Source organism: Sapajus apella, unplaced genomic scaffold (assembly GCF_009761245.1).
Source record: "Sapajus apella isolate SASKATOON/1434 unplaced genomic scaffold, GSC_monkey_1.0 scaffold31, whole genome shotgun sequence".
Lineage (NCBI taxonomy): Eukaryota > Metazoa > Chordata > Mammalia > Primates > Cebidae > Sapajus > Sapajus apella.
Window position 1 is genome coordinate 14221642 of NW_022436971.1, and position 22271 is coordinate 14243912.

The window sequence follows — 22271 nt, forward strand, 5'->3', positions numbered from 1 at the left end:
CACCACCACCACCACCATCACCATCACCGCATTATGTACAATAGCCCAATGTTTCCTGAGTTGCCTACAGGGTTGAAAGAGTAATTAGGCATATTTCTGTTTCCAAATCTACTGTTTATGTGTAAGCTTTATTCTCCAAGTCTTTCAAGGACAGGATTTTAAAGTTCAAAGGCCTAGATTTTTGCAACCCAAAGCTTTCTCTTTTTAAAAAAAAAAAAACAAAAAACCTTTTTTCTTATCCCTGCCATGGGAAAATTAGGAGCTCAAAAATTGAGAGTTACCATCTTGGTTGTATGCCTTCTCTTGTGACATCCCTTCCCCAGGGTAGTCAGCCTCAGCTGCCATCTGAAAAAGAAGGACCTGAAATTGCAGGAACTGCTCAGTATGAAAACCATAGCAATAGTTAATGCAGAAATGGAATCATCATGAAGCTCACGAAGCTTCAATTTCAGGGCCTCCCTTTCAAGAGCCCTTTCCAAAACCTTGGGAGGACTCAAGCAATAGATTAGCATGTTTTTATAAAATACACAAAAATCAAGATATAATATTTGAACCACAATTCCTTAAGATCACTGTCTCCTCCCACTCAGACTGTGTTTCCACCACCCTTCTATTTGTGTTGGGTGGTGGTGTGCCTGTTGGGGGCTTTAGCCAACGAAAAGTTGAGCTGGGTCGACACAGTAACATCCTCAGGCTGGAGTTGGGCAGTGCATACCCTCTACTTTCAAAGGCCCCTCTCTTCTCCTCCTCCAGCTGCAATTCTACCCCAAGGGCAAGTAGTCTGCATAGCCAAAGGGAGCTTCACTTTCTTCTAGGCCACTCCCCAGGTGTGGCAGCCATGGGAATCTGCGCCTCAGATCTCCCTTCAAGAAGAACATGCTGGTAAGCTGCAAGGGCTGCAGTTAGCTGAGACCTCCAGCCAGAACAGCATCAGGATCTGCCACAGCATCTGAGCCAAGGCCACATTTTCACCAGTTAGCCTTCAGCTAAAGGCCACAGCAGGAATCCTAGTGGCTGGCCATTTCTGCCCGTGGGGTATCTTTCTCGTGGGCTGTCTTTGCACCATAGCTCCCAACTGGATTGGACCGGGTTTCATCAGATGGCATCCCATTCTGAGCCTCTACCTGGTGACTCTGCTACTTCTCCAGTTCCTTTCACAGGTTCAGATGGGCACTGTGGTATGAAGTCTTTTTCTGCCCATTTCTGCTTCAACCTTCTATCATGTTAACAAGGCTTACCTCCTACTCAGTCTGCAGCACTCCTAACTGACTCCATTTCTGCTACCCAGAAGACCTGACCTGTCACCATCAATGCGGGAAGTGGCCTGAGAAAGCAGGCAATAAGAGGGGGCATGGCACTTTGATCAGCTAGCATGAGGGCTCCAACCCAGGTGGTCTGGGATGCACGGAGGGTGCCTAGGATGACACAGCAACCCAATAGCTATAATATCAGTGATGCTGACCTGGGAAATTGCTCTGCTGGTGGGAAGACCCAAGTGGTGGAAGCCCCTGATGACTTTGGTTCCCAAGACCCCTCTGAACCCCCAAAGCCAGCAGAGATGGCCACTTCTATCAAGAGTCAGCCCTTTCCCCACCGTGTAGAGGTATCTCCCCTATATGACAGCAGGGTCCCCCCTCAGGATCTGCCCCCATATCCTTTCCTGGCTGTAAAGCCAATAAGTAGGATTAAGTAGCAGTGTAATCCAGCTGGGGACAGGCTAGGCTTGATAAGGAAGGAAAGCAAGAACCTCCAAAAGTGCTGCAAGAATGAGCTGCCGTAGACCAATGGGTGCTAAAGAGGGTCCAGGCAGGGGGGGTGCTTGATCAGTGTGGGGCTTAAGACCAGGTGTATTAGTTCATTCTCGTACTTCTATAAAGAAATACCTGAGACTGGGTAATTTGTAAAGAAAGGAGGTGTAATTGGCTCACAGTCCTGCAGGCTATAAGGAAGCGCAGCAGCTTCAGCTTGGCTTCTGGGAGGCCCCAGGAAACTTACAATCATGGTGGAAGAAGAAGGGATGCAGGCACACCTTACATGCCAGTGCAGGAGAGAGAGCAAGAGAGGGAGGAGGTGCTACGCACTTTCAGACAACCAGATCTTATGAGAACTCTAGCATGAGAACAGCACTGGGGAGATGGTGCTAACCCTTTCATGAGAACCTGCCCCCATGATCCAAGCACCTCCCATCAGGCCCCTCCTCCAACACTGAGGATTACAATTTGACATGAGATTTGGGTGGGGACACAGATCCAAACCGTAACATCCAGCCCCAGCCCCTCCCAAATCTCATGTCCTTCTCACATTGCAAAATCCAATCATGCCTTCTCAACAGTTCCCCAAAGTCGTAACTCATTCCAACATTAGCTCAAAAGTCCAAAGTCTCATCTGAGACAAGGCTAGTCCCTTCCACCTATGAGCCTGTAAAATTAAAAACAAATAAGTTCACTTCCAACATACAATGGGGGTATAGGAATTGGGTAAATACTCCCGTTATTAAAGGGAGAAATCAGCCAAAAGAAAGAGGCTACAGGCCCCACTCAAGTCCAAAGCCCAGCAGGGCAGCCATTATATGTTAAAGCTCCAAAATGATGTCTCTGATTCCATGTCTCACATCCAGGATGCAGTGCTGCAAGGGGTGGGCTCCCAAAGCCTTGGGCAGCTCCGCCTCTGGGACTTTGCAGGGTTCGGCCCCTGCAGCTGCTCTCATGGGCTGGAGTGGTGCCCTGAAGCAGTAGAGGCACATGGCAGTGTTAATTGCCAGAAGCCAGAAGGTCACACCCATTGTAACAACTGGCAAGGTTGGAGTGGCAGCCAACAGGGCTTGCTTGCAGAGTGAGGGAGAGATGTTGACAGAACACAGCGATGCTAGTGAGGGGCAGCCCATACGTGGACTGCTCTGTGTGTGTGTGTGTGTGTGTGTGTGTGTGTGTGTGTGTGTGTGTATTTATGTGTGTATGTATAAACTGGAGTTAGTTTTTTCAAAAATGTGACTTTTTAGTTTACTCCATGTCATTTTATTTATTTTTGTGTGTGATTTTTTTTAGATGGACTCTCACTACTTTGCCAAGTTGGTTTTGATCTCCTGGGCTCAAACGATTCTCCCACCTCAGCCTCCAGAGTAGCTGGGATTACAGGCGTGTGATACAGCGCCTGCCTGGATCAGTTTCCAGAACGAGAACCACTGACTGAGAATCAGAAATATTTTGCCTTCACGTGGATCGGACAACACACATTTACAGTTTTGCCCCAGGGCTCTTTGACTCACTCACTTGCTTTCTGTCTTACTATAGTCTAGAGAGATCTGGATTGTTTGGGCATCCCACGGAGCATCTTATTGATCCATGAAATTGATGACATCTCTTTTTTTTTTTTGAGACAGAGTTTCTCTCTTATTGCCCAGGCTGGAGTGCAATGGTGAGATCTCAGCTCACTGCAACCGCCTTCTCCCCGGTTCAAGCAATTCTTCTGCCTCAGCCTCCCAAGTCCTGAGTAGCTGGGATTACAGGCATGCACTACCATGCCTGGCTCATTCTGTATTTTTAGTAGAGACGGGTTTTCTCCATGTTGGTCAGGCTGGTCTTGAACTCCTGACCTCAGAAGATCCACCTGCATTGGCCTCCCAAAGTGCTGGGATTACAGGCATGAACCACCACGCCTGGCCTTTGATGACATCTTTCTAATTTGGCAGGATGAGAAGAAGTAGCTGGTCTGCAGACGACATGATAAAGTACATGTGCTCTCAAGGGTGAGGACGAAATTATGAAGATTCAGAGACTGGCGTATCAATAAAGTTTTTAGGGATTAAGTGATCAGAGGCATGCCCAGGCATCCTCTCCAAAGTAAAAGAGAAATTGCTACATTTTGCAACCCCTATTGCAAAGCAGGAGGCACGATGCCTGATAGGCCCCTTGGGTTCTAGAGGCAATACACTCACACTTAGGAAGGCTATTCCAGCCCATCTGGCAAGTGACATGGAAGGCTGCCAGCTCTGTGTGGCCAAGAGCAGAGTGGGGCCTGCAGCAGGTCCAGGCTGTGGTGCAGGCAGCCCTCCCACTTGGGCCATTTGATCTGGCAGTCCCTGTGGGGCTGGAGGTGTCAATTGTGGAAGAGGATGAAGTGTAGAGCTAATGACAAGCCGCCATGGAAGCATGACAACACAGGCTCCTGGGGGCCTGGAGCAAGGCCATGCCATCTGCAGCAGAGAATACATGGTTTTCAAAAAGCAGCTCTTGGTGTTACTGAGCCCTGGTGGGAATGGGAGAGTTGCCCAAGGGATCTAAGTGAAAATGCATCTAGAAATACCCAGCATGAGCTGGGCTCTCATAGAGCCCAGGTACACCTGGGATCAAGCCTGAGCTGGGGGTGGGTGAACACAAGGAGGTTGTATGAGCAGGTGTCCCAGAGCCTGTGTCATCTGCCACAGCTGCACCATCACCCCTCCCTCAGCACACCGCCATGGCCATCCTGTCAGTGGGAGCAGGCGGTGGGGGGCCTCCTATAGCCAGCTGAGGGTGGAGGAAGGGGCCGAATTTAATTTGCAGATAGGTTGGCTGGGTGCTGTGTGTGGAAACTAGCAGACACTGGAAAGCAGCTGCCTTACAGCAACACTCAGGGACGGACCCCTAATGACAGTGGCCAGGGGAAACCCTTCCGATTGGGGGGATTCAAGCTTTGTCCCTGGTCATGCACATTGTGTGAAAGGAATCTTTGCCAAAGGTGAAAAAGTCTGAACTCATGGCAGTGACAAGTGACCTGGCAGACTGGTCAGGGGCCAGCCTAGAAGAATGAATGATCAGAGACAAGGAGGTCTAGGAGAGAGGAATGTTCATGGCTATACGGAAATGGACATAAAGAATGGCGATCTTTGCATTATATATCAACCACCTGAAAGCATTCATCACAAAAGGGTCACTAAATAGCCAAGTAGGCAAAACAGCTCAGCCACGGGATGTCAGCTAGCATATGCCATGAGCTATGAACTGGCAGAAGCAGAGGTGACATATGGGCCCAGCAGCATGAACTCCCACTTAACAAAGCCAATCTGGCTATCGTGGACCAGAGAAGTCATGGAGGCGTGTGGCTCAGATCTCCCTTCCAGAAGGAACTTGCTGATCAGCTGCAAGGAGAGGAGTTAGCTGGCAGCATCCAGCTGAAGCCCCTTCACAATTCACTACAGCCCCTCCCAGGTCGCCCGGCCAGCAGTGAGCAGGCTGGGAGCTTTCTATGCCCAGTACAGGACTCCTGATGGGCAGTCTGCACCAGAACTGCCCATTGGGCTGCCCACACTGGAAACGATCTGCAGGACAGTGTGGGGCTCTCCCCGTCCACTTTTGCCCTGAGCACATTTCAGCTCAACATTGTCATCCGAAGCCTTCCCCAACCAATCCCCCTCCATCGCTTTTTACCTTTCGAAGATGTCTCTCTTCAGGAAACCTCTTGCATCCCCAATTCCATTCCTGGATCTGCTTATCAGAAGCCCTGGATTGATGCCCTGGCCCCAGAGAGCCGGGATTCCTTGCCAACATAACTCATGCTACCAGGGCCTGTCAGGATCTCTGCCCATGTCTATAGGGTCCAGCTCAATAGGGTTCTGTGAACCCCTCCCGGCTGGTGCGGAGACGAAAAATTGTAGAAATAAAAGACACAGACACGGAGATAGAGAAAAGGGATTGAGCCCAGGGGTCCACTGCTACCCAAATTCCGGAGACCAGCAGTGGCCCTGAATGCCGGGACGCTCTCACTTTTATTGAGTTGCAAATCTGGGGACAGGGTAGGTAGGGCGTGGTCTTGGTGGTCGGTGACTGGGGGCAGGGTAGATAGGGCGTGGCAATGATAGGGTCACGTACATCACGTGTCATTCAGGTAGGGGCTCAGGAATTGCTGGCACCTGAAGTGAGTAAGGAGCATAATGCATGAGCACCTTTTCCATACTTATCAAGAAAGAACTAAAACATGAAGATTTTTATTACTATTACTGATGATCTTTTCTAAGAAAAAAGGAACCCGGTAGAGAAGCAGAACACAAGAGTAGACATGGAACGTGACCACTGAAGCACAGCATCGCATAGAGACAGTTCAGCCCCCGGATGTCTGCAGGTCTACCTGACAGCCGTCAGGCCTTACCACAAGAGCTTGGAGAAGCGGAGTTTTCTCCAAACTTCCCCACGAAGGAGATTTCTCAGCCATTTTGGACGTCTCCTTCCCTGGCTGGCGAAACAGCGGGCGCTTTCACAGCGCTGGCGCTACCACACAGCGAGGCGCCCTCCAGCAGCCCTTACGTGGGCGTGACAGAGGGCTTAGAGCATCTTGCCTTAATGTCATTCATTTCACAATGTCACCCCAGGTTCACACTTCTGACCTGAGAGGCATTAGTAAAAGAACCAAGATCACCTATGAATAACTAAGATTACATAGGAATAACTAATAACTACTACAATTATATTTCTAGTTACTTTCTTCTTCATTATTTATATGGAAATAGGCTGAGGCTTTTTGCTCCTGCCTTGGCACTTATGGGATCTCCCCCCTACACATGTCCTCCCAAAGGTCGGCTCACACCCTGGTGTGCCTCCCCAGGCCTAAGGGGCTGCCAGAAATGGCTGTGTACACGGGAATGATTTATCTAAGCCATGAGACTGGGCTGTGCACACACGTGCCAGAGCCCACCGGACGCAAAGTGCTTCCTCCTGGAGAAGGAGAACCTGCAGCCAGTCAGGGGACAGGGCCAGCTTCCCCCACACATCACATTCCCAATGGAACTCAGGATTCTGAGAATTCTAAATTTGAATCTGGCCTTTCAAACTGTCAGGGTAGAAGGACGGGACACAATGTATTTAACGGTTTGTTAGCATGATCAATAACTTTCAGGAATTTATTTTAAATATACAGAGAGAGGACCTCCATTTCTAGTCTTGTCCTGGGCTATGCAATTGTTAGGAGGAGGCCTGGCCTGGAGATTCATTTTATTTGGGTAAATGGGATATACTGACGCATTTCAGAATCACCTCCATTAAGTTGTTGCTGGCTGTCCTGGAGGAGGAGTAGATTCTAGAAATCCTCCTGAGGCCCATGGTGCCCACCCAACAGGCATCATGACAGAAAATGCAGTGCTCAAAGTCACACTGACACAAATGCATTCCGGCTGCAAAAGGATGGGTTTGTGGGGATGAAGCAAGGCTGGGCAAGGTTGAAGAAAATGCTTCTAATCATGAATGTGTCATTGCAATTGCAGGCAGAGAATTTGTCATTGATACCCAGTTGAAACTATCAGTAATAAAAAACAAATTTGGACCAACTGTACTAAGGAAAAGACTGAATTAACTTTATAATCTCTTGGTAGAAAATACTATCACCAAACCATTGTCATAGGAAGAAGCCTCAAAATGTATGCAGCCAAAAAAATGTACGAAAAAGTATTAGAAGCAAAGAAGACAATTAATAAAATGTAGCACATTATTCTTCTAGACTGTGTGATATTTGCAGTATTTGCTCAGTTTTTCTTTTTTCTTTTTTTGAGACAGGATCTCATCTGTGGCTCAGGCCGGAGTACAGTGGCGGGATCACAGGTCACGGCAGCCCCAGCCTCTCAAACTCAGGTGATCCTCCCACCTCAGCTTCCTGAGTAGCTGGGACTACCGGCATGTGCCACCACGCCTGGCTAAATTTTGCATTTTTTGTAGAGAGGGAGTTTCACCATGTTGCCCAGGCTGGTCTGGAACTCCCGGACTCAAGTGATCTGCCCGTCTGCACCTCCTAAAGTGTTGGGATTACAGGCATGAGCCACTGTGCCCCGCTCAGTTATTCCTTCTAATTGTAATTTGTTGTGTTTTTTTCTCCTAAGTAAATATTCCCTTTTATATTTAACGTTGTGTTTGTAAATGTGCATTCTTCTTTCTTAAAAAGGCCCCTCCACACTGAATAAGCTTCAGGACCCCACGAGACCCAGATCCACTCCTGAATGAATATTATTACTACTAGTCGAAGTATTATTTCATCACATCTGTGAGGTAGAGAGAATTGCCTGTTTTACAGAAAAGTAAAGGCCCGGAGACGAAGTTGCTTACTCATTCTGACTCTGAATGCTTTTCCCGCTAGATTCTGGAAACTTCAGGCTTCTTGGAGCTCAGCCTGTTCGTTGATCCTCCTGCTGCTTCTACCACCCAGATCCCAGCAGAGACAGCCAGAGGGAGACTAAATAGGAAGAAGCCTCTCTGAATAATCTGAGAAGGCTCCACAGTGTCCCGCTCTTCCGCAGCCCGCGGTCAGGGAGAAGGGGTGGGGGTGGGAGTGGCCGCACAGAAACCAGGAACCAAGTGGCCCAAACAACTAGCTTTTGCAGGAGGGCAGAACAGGCAGTTAGGGGCTCGGGATCCCAGGCCAGGACTCTTGGACCTCAGTTAACGGCTGGTGTGGCTGAAACCTGACGTCACCAGCAGAGACAAGGAGGAGAGTAGGGAGGGATTACATATCTGTGGTTCTCATTTCCTGAACTAGTCCAGCCCTGCATGAGAGGTCTGCTGTGCAGAGCCAGAGTCTAATCCAAGTTCAGGAAGGCCACTAAGGGCACCTGACTTATCACTTCTTTAGCCATGGGCCATGAACATTCTTGTGCTAATCGAGGCTATTTACAGCCCCAAAAGCATTGCCTCTTAGAGCAGAAGAACCCCAAGATCACTGAAAGAACCCCTGAAAGATTCCTGAAAGTTCTTCCTCTTAGAGCAGAAGAACCCCAAGATCACTGAAAGATTACTGAATCCAGGGATTCTTAGGTCCACCCTGATGAAACAGCGAATCAATGAATGATACTTCCAAAACTAAATGTATACAATTTAAACTATCATTTTGGCCAAGATATAAATTTTGTTTTTGTTAAAATGTCTTTTCTTTGGTGAAATGATAGAAATAATGATGATGATATTTGCTAATATTGATTGAGTGTTGCCATGTTCTGGGCATTGTGTTAAAGCACTGCACAGTATCTCAATCACCACAGGAACCTTAAGAGAAAGACACAATTTTGTTTTTGTTTTTTTGAGACAGAGTCTTACTCTGTCACCCAGGCTGGAGTACAGTGGTGGGATCTCGGCTCACGGCAACCTCTGCCTCCTGGGTTCAAGTGATTCTCCTGCCTCAGCTCCCAAGTAGCTGGGACTATAGGTGCATGCTGCCACACCCAGCTAATTTTTGTATTCTTTTTTTTTTCTTAGACAGAGTCTTGCTCTGTCGCCCATGCTGAAGTGCAGTGGTAGGATCACGGTTCACTGCAACCTCTGCCTCCCAGGTTCAAGTGATTCTCCTGCCTCAGTCTCCCAAGTAGCTGGGATTACAGGCACCCACTGCCACGCCTGGCTTTTTTTTTTTTTTTTTTTGGTAGAGATAGGGTTTTGCCATGTTGGCCAGGCTGGTCTCAAACTCCTGACCTCGTGATCTTCCTGCCTTGGCCTCCCAAAGTGCTGGGATTACAGGTGTGAGCCATCACACCCAGCCCAATTAGTAACCCAATTTTTCTTCCAAAGAAAGTAAGACTAGGAGATCAAATTGGTATAAGTCATACAGCAGCATGTCACAGAGTTAGGGCCTGAACTTGTCCAGTCTAATTTCCTTGTGCCTGCTCTTAACTGTCACATCATCCTGCCTCTGTAGATTAAATGCAGTTTCCAATTCTGACATCCTGATCTCCCCAAATAAAAGTGTGGTGGCCAGGCATTGCAGCTCACACCTGTTAACCCAGCATTTGGGGAGATTGAGGCAGGCAGATGGCTTGAACTCAGGGGTTCGAGACCAGCCTGGGCAAGAGGCTGCAAAACCCTGCCTCTACAAAAATTACGAAAATTATCCGGGCATGGAGGCATGTGCCTGTAGTTAGGAGGCTGAGGTGGGAGGATGGCTTGAACCTTGGACGTGGAGGCTGCAGTGAGCCAAGAACGCACCACTGCACTCCAGCCTAAGTGACAGAGCAAGACTCTGTCTCAAAAAAAAAATAGAAATTAAAAAAAGTGTGGCAACCCTCATTGGAACTTTGTGTTTTGTTTAAAGAACTTATCCTGGCCTAGAAGTCTGGAGGGCTGAGCGCCATTGGTGTAACTTGGGTTCATCCGACACTTGCCTGGGGAGAGGTACTTGAGTTACCCAATGTCATCCAGCAAGTTGGAAGCAAAATTAGACAAAGAAAAGACCTAGCCGAAGAGATCTGCAGCCTCTGTGGGACATGAAAATTTGGGAATTTCCTTTGGTTTGGACAATGGCTGACTGCAGGAAAGGCAACTTCTAGAAATAAATTCAGAAAACAATTCTTCCAACCTATGTTTCCCCAGGGACATCCCGGCTTCCACAATGTGCCTCTGTGCAGCTCCAGGAATGCCTGTGCATTCCTCAGCCGAGTGGGAATTTCCAGTGCCAGTTCCTGGAGGCGCATTCTCACCTCTTCCTGCTGTACCGCCTCCCACTCAGGAACTTCTCTCCCGTTGGCTGTCTCCATGGTGAAGCTGAAGGAAAGAGAGACTTTAGATGGTTCCCAGGGCAACAACAAAGGAGCTGTGGTTTCCTTGGTGACACCAGGAAGGTAGAGGCAGCAGGTCTCGGAGGATCTGTTCCCCACCCAGATCCCCTGCCCAGGTCACATCCTGGGCTGCCTGGATTAAAATCGTGCATGACAATAATAGCAAAACCTTCCAGGTGATAGACACTCTCCGGGCCAGCTCTGTTCGAGCTCTGGGTCTAGGCACACTCAGTTGGGGCATGCCATTTCACCCTGCAGGCTCTGTTGCCTCATCTGTAAAATGGGGCTAATCATAGGATCCACCTGTGAGGGTTATGAGAAAAGTAAATGTAAAAGTGCTTAGCTTGAGGTGAGAGAGAGTCAATTTGAACTGTGATGATTACATGGCAACTATTCCTGTTACAGACTAATAAACCGTGTTAGTGTAATGCAGAGAGGGAGGCAAGGCAGGTTAATGAGGCCATCCTGGAGATGAGGAAGCTGGAGGTCAGGGTCGGCAAGTGGGTCTGCCTGAGTCCCACCATCATCAAGAGCTGGTGCTAAGGTGAGAAGCCAGGCACGGACTCAGCATTCAGTGCTCTTTGCACCACACACCCACGGACCCCTTGAATGGTAGACACCTGGCCACCAGTTGGGCCTGCTTTTGTTTCCTTGCCTCAATCAGAGACCCTGAAAGCAGAGTATCAGCCCCTCCTCCTACCCCACGTCACTTGGTTTGCACCATAAGCCTGGGCCAAGGCCACACAAGCATCTAGATGATTTCCAAAGCAATTAAGAAGCACGAGAAGGGAAGACTGTGCGGATTTAGTGAAGTCTCCACATCCCATAAATTACTGGGAATTGGTCTACACTGAAACCTGGGCTTCGGGTGACTGACAGAATGCTTCACATTTCAGTGAATGGTTATTGCACCATGTAGCCTTTCACAGCATTCCTCAATTATGCATTTTATGCATCATTAAAGTTTCACTTGTGTTATCTAGTCATTATTTAGAAGGAGATATATCATCATTCTGGGAAGACTACTTGCTTTAGAATTAACCTGATGTATGATCAAATTCTAAATTCCACCCACTTCATTCTAGCAATGTGACTCTGGATGAATTCATTAACCTCTGTGAGCATCCGTTTTCCTGATCTATAAGGTGGGCACAGAATGCTGTCTCCTGACAGATTCTTTGTGAAGCTGAGACCTGATGTATATGTAACATCTGGTACATTAGAAGTCATTCAACACGTGGTGACCTTTCATATTAAACACAGACGGGCTCATCACAGTTTTTGTTAGTCTCCCATGGCGGAACCTGGCTGCACAGGGTTCTCTGACAAGGTGAGCTCAGGAAAGTGTTGCTGAAGTCAGTGCGAGATCTTGCTCGCCTCACACACAGGTAATTATTTTAGTCTGCAGCTGAATCATCACCCTCTAGGCCAGACAGCAAAGCACGCTGCCTGGCTCAAATCTGCAGGGCTGGCTGGGAGTGGCCATCTTGGGGCCATTGGTCACATCCACAGGGATGGGTCCCTGGCCGCAGGTTTGGATTATACGATCCTCCCTTTTGCCCCTGCCTAATATCATGGAAATATTGACCAAAACCTGCCAATGAACTTGTATCTCCTAGGAATTTGGGATTGAGTCCAAGAGAGAGTTTAGTTAGTATCTTGATGTGGTTAAAATGTTTATATATAAAGCCTGGAATGGAGAATTGGCCATTTGCCACCATCAGGCACTTGATCTAGGGAAAGACATACACACACACACACACACACACACACACACACACAAGTGCACACATACATTCATACAAGTGCACACACACACACACGAATACACACATGCAGAATTCAGGGACAGATGTCTCTGATCATATGTCTGATCCTTTCTGGGTCCAGGGAGCATTTCAGAGCATTTACCTACGTTTGGTAAAATACATTAAACTACATTCTCCCTTCTGGACTTTGTTGTCGTTGTTAAACTAGGTCAAGTTTATTTCTACTATTTGCCACCAAGAGCAAGGAGACGGCCTATGAAGGGCAGGGCCACACTGCGATCCATTGAAAGAATTCGATTAATCAAGGTTCTACTCCTCAGGCTTGCATTTAAATAATAATAAAGGAACTCCCATAGGCTAAGCAAAGGGATTATCATGACCTTTGCTCATCGCAGATCCTCCTCAGCGGAGGGACCTCTGCTGAGGCAGACTGACACTATTTTTTGAAGCCTCAGCAACTGCATTTACTCAGTTACTGGTTTTCACTGTGGCCTGATAAGCTCATTTCCCTCTGGGTGCAGGAAAGATCTGGAAAGCAAAATATGAAATACACCCATGCACTGTCTGCCAGGGTTAGGGCTTCCGACTAAATTAGTTCCTGTGGAAGCAGCAAGCAATGCTTCTCTCTATGCTGGAAGCTGTCTGTGACTGTCACCATAATCAATGAGAAAAGCCCAGGGTTTGGGGATTGCCCCAGAAAACCAGCCATCCATCCCCACCAGCCTCCAGGATTGGAATTCAGAAACACCCAGGAAAGTGCCCAAGATGTTGGGCTCACCAAGACGCCCGCACCGGGCCAAAGGTCATGGGGCTGAGAGGGAGGAGGCTCAGGGGTGCAGGGCCATCTTTCCTGCCTCTGAAGGACTGTCTTGAGGAAGGCGTGGGAGGGGGAGCTGGTACAGGTCGTTTACAGGTAGGATGTTTGTTAAGGAGTGCCGTCTGCACCCGCCCTGGAAAAGAGGGAGGAAGGAAGCAGGACTGGGCAGAAGGAGGAGACCAGGCCCAGTGACAGCGTCGCTGACCACAGAAAGCGTGGGCACTGGAATGGCCCTCACAGTCGTTTCCCTTTGAGCCCAGCTGACCAAGCCCTTATACCTTCCCCATTGGATGTGAGCCACCCCAAAATGCCATGACCTTGGACCTACCAGCTCTCTGCCGCTGAAGCAAACCCTGAAGGGGCTGACAGATTTGTCTGTAGACAGCATTCCCATGAGCTAGGTAAGCATATTTTTTGGCAAAGGGGCATCTGGGTGACACATCACAGTGTCCACCAAAGGTACCCCCTGCAGCATGCAGAACAGAAACCACTCAGAAGAAACTACGGGAAGCCAGATCCTAGTGCAAGTGTGCTGTGCTGGGCTGCAGCTGCTAGTCCTCTTATTATTATAATTAGTTGGGAGCCCATTAGGCTGGGACAGCTCCAACACCTCAGGTTCCTAAGCAAAGAAAAGCCCCACTCAATGAAAACAGTAAAACGAAACCTAGCTTAACCAATCGCAAACTGCCCGCTAATCTCTAGCTATCGGCTTTTCACTTTAACCAATCAAATATTTTATTTGTCTTCGTTGTGCACACACCTCATAAAGGTTTTTCCCTTGTGCGCCCTCGATGGAATCCTGAACAGCTAGCAGTCTGGCGCTGAATTGCTGAATGTTCGAGTAAACTTGTTAAAATCTTCATGTGCCTACATTTACTTTTAACATTGAACCTATGCCTGTGAAGCACCCATACACACGAATCCTTTGCCAAACACTTGATAAGCACAATTCCTGCTCAGAGTAGATAATTGAGCAGTTCAAACACAGAAGCATTGGCCACTGTGTGCCAGGCATCTAGCCCACAGAGGCATAGGAGTTCAAATTTTAAAAAATGTGTTTTTTGAGAAAGAGTCTTGCTCTTGTTGCCCAGGCTGGAGTGCAATGGCACAATCTCGGCTCACTGCAACCTCCACCTCCCAGGTTCAAGCGATTCTCCTGCCTCAGCCTCCCGAGTAGGTGGGATTACGAGCACCTGCCACCACACCCAGTTAATTTATATTTTTAATAGAGATGGGGTTTCGCCATGTTGGCCAGGCTGGTCTTGAACTCCTGACCTCGTGATCTGCCCGCCTCAGCCTCCCAAAGTGCCGGGATTCCAGGCATGAGCCACCGTGCCTGGCCTCAAATAACATTTTAACAAGTAAAACTGTCACCAAAATTGTCTAGGGAAGATTTTTTTTCAAGAAAGACATTGGTTGAGTTCAGACTCTGCTAGCTCTGTGAACTTGGTAGAGTCTCTAAGCCTCTCTGTGCCAAATCTAAAAATGGCAATCCTAATACCTACCGGTATAGGGTTGAAGTGAGATGAATACGTTAACACATAAGGCTGGCACCGTCCACAACAGAGAACAAGGACGCAGAGACTGCTAGATGTCTGACTTTCTTCCTCTGATAACCACTCAGCCACTATGGATATTGTGAAAGTGATTGTTACATCCGGAAGGGCCATAAACTGTGTTTTATGGCTTAATGAAAGCCAGATGCCAAACGGGGAGCCACAGAACCAACGTCAGTCCTGAAACCTTTGGAACATACAAGCTGCTTGGTGTCTGATGATTTCCATTACCCTTAGTCTATAGATAGAGAAGATTTAAATACATTACCTCGGTTGCTGGTTCAAATCTGGCCAAGGTCCACCTGGACTCCATCATTCTGAGTGACCCTGGTCAGACAGCATCCTTGTGAAAACAAGTAAGCAGCTACTACCAGCATCCAACACACACACACACACACACACACACACGCACACACAGACACACGCCTCACAGATAACTATCTGCAAAATGGGCAGAGGCTCAGATTAAAAGGTAAAAACCAAACTCATCTTGAGGATGAGACAGAGCCATTTGTGGCTCCAATAATTAGAAGAATTGAAGTCATCTTTGCCACCCAAGTTTGCTGAAAGTGGGAGGCAAGCAGAATATTTTTATTTCTGGTGACCTAAAAATGCTATGTTATAAACAGAACAGTTGAAAATCCCAAGGAGCCACCTGATTTTACAGCCAAGGAAACTAAAGCCCAGAGTAGGTTGGTAACTTGTTGAAGACACACAGGCCATCGGGGCTGGTTGAGGATGGGTGGGAGGCCCAGTCCACGGCACTGCCCTGCGCTTTCTCTTAATCGTGGGGCTAGGCGGCTGGGGTGTGGTTGGCAGTGCTCCTAAGCAGCGCCAGCCCTGACTCACCATCCTATGCTATTTCTGGCTTTCAAAGAGTGAAGAGAGATGGGGAAGGAGGGTCGGAGTGGGGAAGTGGCATGGAGGCTGGAGGCTGTATCGGTTTCCCAGGGCTGCCGTATTGAAGTACTACCAACTGGAGGGCTTAAACCGCAGAAATGTATTTCCCTACTGCACTGGAGGCTAGAAATCTGAAGTCAGGGTATAGGCAGGGTTGCTTGTTCCAGGCCTCTTTCCTTGGCTCATATGTGGCCATCTTCATCTTCACAGGATGTCCTTCTGTGTGTGTCTGTGTCTAAATGTCCCCCTTCTGTAAGGACACCAGGCATATTGGACGAGGGGCCACCCGACTCCAAGATGACCTCATCTCCACTTATCTGCATCAACCCTATTTCCAAATTAGGTCACATTCTGAGGTCCTGGGGATTCAGACTCCAGAGCATGAATTTGGAGCTGGAGGGACACGATTCAATCCCTAACAGAGGCCTCTCCTTTGTGAATTCGTCCAGAGAGACAAACAGACCCACAGGCTAGCGAGCCCAGACAGTTCCCATGTGTCTTTGGCAACTTGACACATGATATTACGGATCAATGAGAAAAGGAAGGTCTAGTCAATAAGCAACCCAAATAATCCAGCAATTTCACTCCCAGGCATATACACTCAGCTCTAGTTAGCAAATGTGACACTGAGCTTTGTGTGAGAATATTCACTGCAACATTGTTTATAACACCCCAAAACACTACCCATAGGAGAATGAGCATGTAGGAGGCTGTTATGGGCTGAAATAAATGTGCCCCCCAAACTTCGCATGTGGAAGCCCTAACCCAACACCCTCAGAAGGTGACTATTTGGAGATGGGGCCTTTAATGAGGTTGTTAAATTAAAATGAGGTCATCAAGGTGGGCACAGATTCAATCTGACTGGCTTCCTTATAAGAAGCCATTAGAATAGAGACATGTACAGAGGGCTGGCCATGTGAAGACAGAGGGAGAGGAACCAGCCTGCTCACACCTTGGTCCTGGGCTTCAGCCTCCGGAGCTATGAGAGAATTATTTTCTGTCGCTTAGGTCCCCAGTTTATGGTACTTTGATAAGGCATCCCTAGCAAATTATCACAGTGTTATACATAGGAAGACATGCGTAGAAAAGATAAATGCCAACTTCATGACAGAGGTTACCTCTATAAGGAAGTGAGATGAGACCAGTCTTAGAAGGCTTGGACTATATTTGCAAAATTTTAGTTTTTAACCTGAGTGGTGACTATCTGGACATTTATGTTATTCTTGCTGTTTTTTATTATAAACTGACCGTTATAGATAAGTGTGACTGCTGAGTTACCTCTCCTTTCAAGGCAGCCTGGCGTAGAGGGGCTCTAACTATACCTTACTGGGTGACTTTGGACTAGTCACTTCTCTCCTTTGGCTTCAGTTTCTCTAACAGGAAAATTTGAAGAATGAACTAATTCAATATTTCTCGAAGTGTGTATCATGGAACACTGAGAGTGTAAGATTTTTAATATATATTTTATACCCAAAAAAGTTGCCCGATAAAATAATTAATTATCAGAGTTGTAATCACATTGTTTTACTGCAGAAATCTCAGACTTTTAATGAATGTCTAACAGGAGACCGTGGTATGTATACAACAGAGTCATCCTTTCAAAGAAAAGCAATCAGTTTGTTTTTTCTGCTCATTCAAATCAAAGCTGATGGTCCTGACGGTTTTGAAAGGACATCAGTACTTTGCTGCATGGGCTACTTTATGTAAATGAATATATTTAAGAAGTGTAGGCTGGGCGCGGTGGCTCATGCCTGTAATCCCAACACTTGGGGAGGCCGAGGCAGATGGGTCGCTTAAGCTCAGGAGTTCAAGACCAGCCTGAGCAACATGGTGAAACCCTGTCTCCACCAAAAATGCAAAAATATCAGCCAGATGTGGCGTCATGCACCTGTAGTCCCAGCTACTTGGAAGGCTGAGGTGGGAGGATTGCCTGAGACCAGGAGGCGAGGTTGCAGTGACAGAGCAAGACGCCATGTCAAAAATTAAAATAAAATAAAATTTAAATTAAAAAAAAGTTTTTTTTTTTTTGTTTTTTTTGAGATGGAGTTTCGCTCTTGTTACGCAGGCTGGAGTGCAATGGCGCGATCTCGGCTCACCACAACCTCCGCCTCCTGGGTTCAGGCAATTCTCCTGCCTCAGCCTCCTGAGTAGCTGGGATTACAGGCACGTGCCACCATGCCCAGCTAATTTTTTATAGTTTTAGTAGACACGGGGTTTCGCCATGTTGACCAGGATGGTCTCGATCTCTTGACCTCGTGATCCACCCACCTCGGCCTCCCAAAGTGCTGGGATTATAGGCATGAGCCACCGCGCCCGGCCTAAAAAAAAGTTTTAATGACAAGACAAAACAAATAGCTGTTTTGTATGTGATAGACCCATGTGAGATGGGGCATTCTTTTTTTTTTTAGATAGGTTCCCTATCATCCAGACTGAAGTGCAATGGTATGATCATAGCTTCTGGAGCCTCAGCTTCCCAGCTTACACGATCTTCTCACCTCAGCCCCCCGAGTGACTGGGGCTACAGGCACACACCACCATGCCTCACTAATTTCTTTTTTTAAATGTATAGGTGGGATCTATGTTGCCCAAACTGGTTCTGAACTCCTGGTCTCAAATCATACTCCCACCTCAGCCTCCCAAAAGGCTGGAATTACAGGCATGGGCCACCATGCCTGGCCCACAAGATTTTCTGTACATTATGTGGACTTTTGCAAGATTTTAATAAGCATTCCATGAAGAAAGAGAAGCGTAGTCAAATAAGTTTGGGAAATATTGGGTTAAGTAGTTATTTTTTCTTCTTCTAGGACTTGTTGGAACCTTTAATGTTCTAATATTACACATTTCTGAAAGAAGGGTAAGGGTGCAATATTCCCCGAATATATTTATGGACCATTTTACTGTAGACGTTATATAGAACTAACGTTTTGAGAAACTCTTAGGTAATTGGTGCTTAACATAGCACGGTATATCTTGCAATGTGTACCATGCCATTAAGTATCTTTCATTTTTATTATTTTATTTTATTTTTTGTTTTTATTTTTTTTGAGATAGAGTCTCGCTCTGTTGCCCAGGCTGAAATGCAGTGACTCAATCTCGGCTCACTGCAACCTCCACCTCCCAGATTCAAGTCGTTCTCCTGCCTTAGCCTCCCAAGTAGCTGGGATTACAGACACATGCCACCACGCCCGGCCAGTTTTTGTATGTTTAGTAGAGAAGGGGTTTTGCTACGTTGGCCAGGCTGGTCTCTAACACTTGACCTCAAGTGATCTGCCCACTTTGCCCTCCCAAAGTGCTGGGATTGCAGACGTGAGCCACTGTGCCCAGCCCATTAAGTATCTTTTAATTGTACATTTTATTGTTGTTGTTGTTGTTGTATTGTGTTTTGTTTTTGAGATGGAATATCGCTCTGTTGCCAGGCTGGATTGCAAATGCCCTCCAAGAGGCTAGTAATTCACTGTTCTGACCAGCACTGGTGCTACAATGATCTTTTCAAATTGACTCTTTGATTTGGTACCTTAGTACGTTGATTTTAAATATTTTGTTTTTTGTTGGTTTTATATATTACATGTGGTAGTCAGAATAATGACCCCCAAAGATGTCCACATCCAAATGCTCAGAACCTGTGACTGTCTTACCTTACATAGAAAAAAGTACTTCGTGGATGTGGTTAAGCTGAGAATCCTGCAGTGGGAAGACTCTACTGGATGATTTAGGCAGCCCCTACGTGCATCATGAGGGTTCTTTCAGAAGGAGGCAGAAATGTTGCAGGAGATACGACAACAGAAGCAAGCAGTTAGAGCGACATGTGGAAAGGGCCACAGGCTAGAGAATGCAGGTGACTTCTAGAAGTTAGAAAAGGCAAGGAAACAGTTCTCCCCTCTATTTCAACCCCTTGAGACTGATTTTGGACTTCTCACCTGCAGACAATAAGAGAATATATTTGCATGGTTTTAAGTTAGTTTATGGTAATTTGTTACAGCAGCAATAGAAAACAAACACACCAGAGTATCCAAAATATGCAAATAATTCCCATAAATCAATAAGAAAAAGACAGGCAAACTGTTAGAAACGAGGTCAAGAGATCAGAACGGATCATTCACAATAGGATATGCCATTGGTCATTAAGCATATGAAAAAGTGCTTAGCTTCATTAGTTATATGCAAATTATTTAATAAAACCACATTCATCAGAGTGACTAAAGTTTAAAAATCTCATAATACCTACTGTTCATAAGCTGCAGCGCAACAGGAGCTTTCTTACAGATATAGTCACTCTGAAAAATGGTTTGGCTTTACCTACTAGAACTGAAGACAGACATACCCTACACCTAGCAATTTGACTCCTAAGTGAGTATTCACCAGAAACATATGATTACCAAGAGTCCGAGAGACACATGGAATATTCAGAGCAGCACTATTTACAAGTACCCCCAAACTGGAAACAACTTAAGCTTCCATCAGTGGTAGAGTAATAAAAATAATTACGGTGGATTCACACAATAGAATACTATACAGCAAGGAAAATGAAGAAACCCTGGTTAATGCAACAACATACGGATTCTCACGAGCATACTGTGCAGCAAAAGAAAGCAGATGTGCTCTCTCACCAAGGACCCGCCAACACTGGCCGTGTTCACACCAAAACCGTGAAGAAGGCGGCCCGGGTCATCATAGAAAAGTACTGCCCGTGCCTGGGCAACGACTTCCACATGAACAAGCCCATGTGCGAGGAGATCGCCATCATCCCTAGCAAGACGCTGTGAAACAACACAGCAGGCTACGTCACGCATCTGATGAAACAGGTTCAGAGAGACCTGGTCAGAGGTAGCTCCCTCAAGCTGCAGGAAGAGGAGAGAGAAAGGAGACACAATTATGTTCCTGATGTCTCAGTCCTGGATCAGGAGATCATTGACATAGATCCTGACACTAAGGAAATGCAGAAGCTTTTGAATTTCGGCAGTCTGTCCAACCTGCAGGTCACTCAGCCTCCAGTTGGGATGAATTTCAAAACGCTTCGGGGACGTGTTTGAACGTTTTTTGTAATGCTGTATTATTTTCAACAAACCTGGGGCAACAACAACAACCAAAAAGAAAGCAGATGCAAAAGAATAGATACATTAGACTCTCAGCATAAAAATTGTTTAGAAAACAGGCAAAACTAAGAAGTAACGAATAATAGAATCAGGAGAAGTGTTTACCTTTGGGGAGGAGGAAGGAAGTAGAGATTGGCAGGAGGCATGAAGAGGTATCTCGGGTTCTAGCAACATCTATTTATTGACTCAGGTGATGGATATTGACTAAGCTATACATTTATTTTGTGCCCTTTTCTGTACGTATATTACACTTCACAGGGAAAATTTTTTTGAAAAACCACAATGAATTTTTTAATGTACTGTTTGTTTTAAATCTGTTAATTCATGACAGTTTAGTTTTTATTTATCATTTAGCTTAATGTTTTAAAAATAAGATTTTTCTTTTCTTTTATTTTTTAAGACTCAGTCTCGCTCTTGTCTGTCAGGCTGGAGTGCAATGGCATGATCTTGGCTCACTGCAACCTCCACCTCCCTGGTTCAAGTGATTCTCCTGCCTCAGCCTTTCGAGTAGCTAGGATTACAGGCGCCTGCCACCACATTCGGCTAATTTTTGTGTTTTTAGTAGAGACAAGGTTTCACCATGTTGGCCCGGCTGGTCTCAAGCCCCTGACCTCAGGTGATCCACCTGCTTCGGCCTCCCAAAGCGCTGGGATTACAGGTATGAGCCACTGCACCTGGCTAAAAGTAAGATTTTTCTAATCATTGCAACAAAAACATTTTCAATAAAGTCTTTCCTCTTGGATCTTGGAACACCCCACGTTGGCCCAGCATGGTGGTCCATGCCTGTAATACCAGCACTTTGGACTGCTAAAGTGGAAGGATCACTTGAGCCTGGGCAACATGGCAAAACTCCATTGCTACAAAACTTTAAAAAAAAATTTAGCTAGACATCATGGTGCATACCTGTAGTCCCAGCTACTCAAGAGGCTGAGGTGGGAGGATTACTAGAGCCTGAGAGGTCATGTTTGCCATAAGCCGTGATTGCACCATTGCACTCCAGCCGGGGTGACACAGCATGACCCTGCTAAACATATATATATGTGTATATACATATATATATGCATAAACTCTTGTTGAAGGAGAAAGTTTGAAGTTTTAAAAAGTTGCAGAGAATGACCCAATGACCCTAGGGTCACATTCAGAGATACATGTGTGTGTATATATATATATCGCATGTAGATAAATGACTAAATCAAAATATAGCAAGATCTAATTGAGCTTATCTTTCTGAATTGTTGTTACTGGCATATTCTTTTTTTCATGTTTTTCTATATTTCAAAATTTTTTGCAAAGAACACTAGCACTAATTTTACAATAATAAAAGCTGCATGTGTGTACACACACACACACACACACATATACATAATGTGTACATCGATACACAAATGTATACGTGGGTAGGTGTTTTCTTCAAATGTCAACCATCCACAGGCCATGAATGGAGATGCTGGATCCTTGCAGTGAAGCCACTCTGAGGGCTCTGTTTGGCTCTGGGATGCAGGAGAAGACATGTTTTCATTGGGTTCTTCTTGTACTTGTCCTAAGAGAACAGAGACATCAAAAGCAGAAATGCCTTCCCTGAATTATGATGTTCCCGGTGGCCTCTGCCTTTTTGGAAATGCCCTACAGACATCGTCT

General features: G+C 46.4%; 1 long non-coding RNA gene and 1 pseudogene across 1 annotated transcript; both read left to right on the forward strand.

The window, feature by feature from the left end:
- The first annotated feature begins 1851 nt into the window (after positions 1–1851).
- Positions 1852–13100, forward strand: LOC116561903. The gene is made up of 3 exons (XR_004273664.1): positions 1852–2002; positions 8352–8354; positions 13090–13100. It is a non-coding gene; the product is annotated as an uncharacterized LOC116561903 (long non-coding RNA).
- Positions 13101–14713: 1613 nt separating this feature from the next.
- Positions 14714–20614, forward strand: LOC116561919 (annotated as a pseudogene).
- Positions 20615–22271: the final 1657 nt, after the last annotated feature.